This window comes from Eurytemora carolleeae, unplaced genomic scaffold, assembly GCF_000591075.1.
Source record: "Eurytemora carolleeae unplaced genomic scaffold, Eaff_2.0 scaffold1174, whole genome shotgun sequence".
Classification (NCBI taxonomy): domain Eukaryota; kingdom Metazoa; phylum Arthropoda; class Copepoda; order Calanoida; family Temoridae; genus Eurytemora; species Eurytemora carolleeae.
The window spans coordinates 14634-20188 of record NW_019397267.1 but is presented as its reverse complement, the minus strand read 5'-3'; the positions used below and the strand labels follow the sequence as shown (position 1 = coordinate 20188).

The window sequence follows — 5555 nt, the reverse complement described above, 5'->3', positions numbered from 1 at the left end:
GGGGGGGGGGGGGGTAGAGCTCGGTGGAATATGGGAAAAATGTGAAAACGAAGAAAGCAGTAATACATAAAAGAAGAATGGAGAAAACAATAAAGAAATTTCAGGATTGATTGAACTTTTATGTTGTGAATTTGGGGATCAGGTCATGAACTCCATCTTGCATATATCTATATTATAGGTTTAATTTTATTCATCTCGTATATCCCATAGTGATCGTACCCTGCAGGGTATAACTAATATGAAGATATCAAGCATTTGCTCTCAAATTAAAAGTTAACATAGTGGATATCGAGATTGCATGTGCATGTTCGTGGTTACCCACAAAGGATGAGACTTTAGAGACGATTGTACAGAATTTGTTTAGTCCTTTTTCTTGCATTCAGGGTTCCTTGTAGACCAAAAACTACTTATTTATTTTCTTCATCATTTACTTAAAACTCAAAATACTTAATTGAATGCAGAAACCAAAAACCAAGCTTCAAATTGTCATATTTTTATAGTTTTGGGTCGTCTTTACAGTCTCATCCTTTGTGGGTAGCCCTGTATAGGTTCACGCCATTTTACACAAACGTTTTTACTTCAGAGTGAACAGGGATAAAGAAGACTACAGTGCAAAAGAACAGGTCTTATCTGTGTAATCTGTGGGTTGTATAATATATTGTGAAAGAGTAAAATGTGGTTTTAACTTCCATAATCTACAAGTCTACAGTATACAACCACCATAGGAAGCATTTAGCATTCCTTAGATAAACATTATTTTCTAGATTAGGGACAGGGAAGGGGGGCCGAGAGGGGCAGTTTACTTGAAATTTAAAAGAAAATTGGGATCGAAAGTGAAGACTCGCTGATAATTTTTGGATCTAATTTCTGTCTTTTTGTTTCGCAGAATTTCAACCACAAGAAAAGGAATTTCAATTTCCCCATGTAGTGAAAAGGCCGTCATGTTTTAAAAGAGGTTTTGTGATTTTATTAAACTAAAGTTACCTCCGGCCCTAGATAGTAGATGCAGTCAAGGTACTAATGCTAGGAAAGTACATATTGAAACCAGTTCTCTCTGGGCGGAATTTGTAAACAAGAAGATGCATTAGTGCTGGTCTAGTATCCGAGGAGGATAAAAGCATTTATTTTTGATAATTTTGAAAATTTTGATAATTCACATAAAAGTTTCCAAAATATTTTATTGATTTTATGTGAAAGAGGGATCCCATGCCAAGCTATGAGTGTGACATCCGTCTTGTGTTTATTTCTAAAAGTTGTTAGTTCATCTTCGAAAAATACTAACAATCCAGCACTAGTTTATATTAAATATAATGTATACAATAAATATGTAACTTTCCTTTTCCTTTTTCTTTCCTTTCCTTTCCCATTGCTTTTAATTTTATATATTTTTTGAATTGGTGGGGAAATATTCNGTTGAACCTGGAATATAAAATCTGAACTATAGCTGGATTCACTGGATGTTTTAGGATAGTTCCATATTAACGGGTTGGAGTTGAACCAGGATCTAATTCGAATTTGATTAGACTCAATGATCCTTGATTAGGTTTAATCATGGTGATCAACAGAATGCGTAGTTTGGCAGCACAGATAAAGATGAGGGGAGGGGAGGGGTTAGTTGGACATTTAATGTGTGTTTTAAAAAATATATTTACAAAAATAATTGAAGTTTTTAACGAAATTTTTAACACACTGTCTTGGATTATTTAGCACTTCTGGATGTCACCCTGGTGATTTTATTATAAGTTTGGCTATCTGCTTCAAATTACTTATTTTTAATGTTGACCATTTTCCACATCCTTAATATATACTATATGTATATAATTTTTTAATATGCAAATATTATTTTTGGTCATTTTATCTTTACAATAATATTCAGAAACTAGGCGCCCATCTTCGATTTTAACTTTTAATTTTTTTCGTGATTTTGAAAATCGCTATTTTCCCAAGGCAAATTGCTGGCCAGAACGGTTTAGCCGTTTTAACGGTTATTGGGTACAAACGGACAGACAGACAAGCAAAGAATATAAATATATATATCTATATATTCAATATGCATATATGCATTCTATTTTATTCGGACACCCCATGGTTCAGAATATTATTCTTAAATGTACGTTAATTTGGACACCCTGGCATGGAAATTTTCAGCTAAATGTTTTCAAATATCCTTGCATACCACTGGAGCTTAGTGTAATACGACTCTAAGCAAAATATGTTTGAATTTTGAGTAAAATGTCCTAAAATGAGTTAAACTGCTACAAATATTGTGGATTATTCTGTAGTTTAACTTGTAAAAAAGGTTGAGATTCTGACTAAAAAAAGGTATACAGGAGGAATGGAAGAGAGGATTGAAGTACATAGAGTGGGGATGAAGGAGGAATGAGGAATGGAAGAGAGGGATGAACGAAAGGAAGGAATGGAAGAGAAGAATGAATGAATGAGAGACAGGAATGGAAGAGAGGATGAAGGAGATGGATGAAGGAGAGGGGTAAAAGAGAGGGATGAAGGAGAGAAATGAAGGAGAGGGATGAAGGAGAGGGATGAAGGAGAGGGATGAAGGAGAGGGATGAAGGAGANTTTAGGCCTACACAAACGTACAGTTGAGTTAGTAAACTTAAAGACCAAGGCTTTGCAATAATGCAAAGTCGGTATACACTATACAGTCTTGATGCAAATGTTCAGAGCAGTCTGGATCTCTTTCACCCAAACATCCATCACCGCTCTATGGCCTATAGTGTCTATGATGGACCTTAGAATTAGGTCAATATTTTGCATAGCAGCAAATGGCACGTAGAGAAATGATTTAGAATATAAACTTTCTCGTAAAAAAATCATGTATTTTTACTATTATTTCTACTTGATTTGTTTATTTTCTCTACAACGTTGATTTAAATAATAGATTTTAGAATATTCGAAATGGTTTTGCGCCAAATGAAAGCGTCAAACGGAAATACTTTACCACAATACCCCCTCCAAGATTAAATATAGTTTGATGGCACATTTTCGGGACTTTAAAAAAATCTAATGGCCGAAAAAAAATTTTAATCGGTTTTTGAGCCACACTGTACTGGGTTAATCAATAATTATAGGACTTTTTAATGCTTTTTTTCTTCTTAAATGCGAATACGTTTAATTAATATCTCAAAATATGAATTGATACGTTGCAATTTTCCAAACCACTTGACAAAACAAAAACTATTTGTAGCTATGTAATAACTTCCTTTTTTGTAGCTCTATTTTTTACACAACGCTTTTAATGTCTAATTCCTTAAGTTCTCTTAGTTTTAATGAAAAATAAATTTAGGAAATTTCCTTCATCTTAGCTTTAGAAAAGATAAATCATTTTCTCACGAAACTTGACAGTTGGTAAATAGTTTAGAATGTCTTCTTTCATAATTTGTTAAATTGTTTAATACCAAAGACAATAATAAAAATATCTTATGGGATTCATATCATCGCAAAATTATTTTTAAAGTAAAATATATTTGAGCAAAAGATTCTTTAAACGAAAAAAACTGCATAAAGCCTTTACTATCTAATATAGTGTATGGAAGACGACATTCAAAACTTTCATGTTTCGTGGGACACCCTGTACCTATCTTGGTTTCCTATCGTTTCGTCTTTCCTTCCATCTTAATCTGTTTTGTAGAAGACGACATTTACAAAACTCTCTTGGGATTCTTTCTCTTTTATCTTTCTATTTCATTTAATCTTTTTCTGTTAGTTTTTTTGTCATGAATATAGTCTTTACTGGTCATTTTGATGATTTGGCAAGCAAAGAAAAATATTTACAGTTTAGCAGGCAATTCTAAATATAAGTAAACAGACAGTGTTAATTCCGTACAGTCGTCTCCTTGTGGGCAACCCTGTACCTTAATTTGTTTTGTGAAAGACAATACAAAATTGATGAACTTTTCGTGGTTTTCTCTCTTATCCTTTAATTTCTTCATCTTATACCAACCACAATAAATACGTTGTTTACTCCCTCCTTTATTCTTTACTTCATCTTTTTCCTTAATTTTTACTACCAAAAAATGTTATTCAAGTTTTAATTCTCATTCTTTCTATTTAGCGAAAAAATGTTCCAAACATATATCGCAATCTTTTCATTCTCCTTTCTCTATTTCTATCTTTTCCTTTAATCTTTTCTTCTGTTAGTTTGTGTCTGGTATTCGGGATTCTACACTTAATCCTTCGCCTATCATCCAATCAACATAAACAAAGGATCCTCGGAATTTAGAATTTAAAAATCTTTACTTCGAAACAACCTTTTCTGAGACCAATATAATCAAACCTAGTGTAATTAGTGTAAAGTTTGATAATTTTCAATAAAGAAAATTTAATGTACACTTTTTTACAAACATATGTACGGGGGTTCCTTATTTATATTCCTTGCTACGAACTGAGACGAAAGTGTAATGAGCTGAAAGAGTGGGATATCTTTAATCCCAATCGGTTAATTAATCTGGAGATTAATAACAAGTGGAGAACAAGCATTATTTAATCTGGAGATTAAGAAAAAGAGAGGATCAAGTATTAATCTCGGTATCCACCATTCTACAGTTTTCAGCTCTGAACATTTTACAGTATTTTGTGATTCAGGATTATCAGGTTCGGACAAAATTCAGATAAATGTCCTCCTTTGCTAGTTGCTACGATGACGTCATATTTGTCGGACAATTGTCCCCAATTTGAAAACTGTCGGACAATTGTCCCCAATTTGAAAACTGTCGGACAATTGTCCCCAATTTGAAAACTGTCGGACAATTGTCCCCAATTTGAAAACTGTCGGACAATTGTCCCCAATTTGAAAACTGTCGGACAATTGTCCCCNGGTGTGTTATGATATCTATGAAATATGAACTATGGGGTAAAGTTCCCCCTGAGCAGGGAGAGGGGGGGGGGCACCACATGTGACCACGGAGAATCAGTTGAATTTGGGCAGTTAGAGTGTAGAGAACTGCTGGTCACTGTACCCCGCAGGGTTATATATATGTACATCAGGTTGTTTTGTAGATAAGACCTTTATGTACTTCATGTACTAAGAAAACCAGTTCTTGAAGCACTGTACACACTAAAGTTAGTGACAAGAAGTCAATCACCGTTTAGAGATTTGATATAAAGGTAATTAAATTATGTTTTGTTGTTTAGGACGCATATAATGCACTATAATTTTCAAAGAAGGGGCTGATTCATTTGTTGTACTGTCCCGCTTGCCTTTAAGTCTTCATGTGTACTGTACAGCTTCATCAAGTTCCTTTCAAGTCGCAAATTGAGTTCGCAAATTGAGTGCGCATATTGAGTACGCATATTGAGTACGCATATTGAGTACGCATATAGAGTACACACAAAGGATGATGCCATTTTATCAGCCTTTTTTCAAGCGTAGGTGGTTCCCTGTAAAGCTTTATTTTTTTATTTTTTTAAAATAGTTACACAACTTAGTGTTTAAACTTCGAACAGATCTTTAGAACTAAAGGGAATCATCCTTCAGGTCGCCTTTAAAGTATTCTTCTTTGTACAGTGTACATACAAATTAAAAGCTAAAGATGAAA

General features: G+C 33.7%; 1 protein-coding gene across 1 annotated transcript in view; it reads left to right on the top strand.

The window, feature by feature from the left end:
- Positions 1-4946: 4946 nt before the first annotated feature.
- The window catches only part of LOC111713151 (protein N-terminal asparagine amidohydrolase), a gene marked incomplete in the record, with an annotated part of 10237 nt that continues 9628 nt past the window's right edge, over positions 4947-5555 (top strand). The window contains 1 exon segment of the mRNA XM_023487957.1: positions 4947-5124.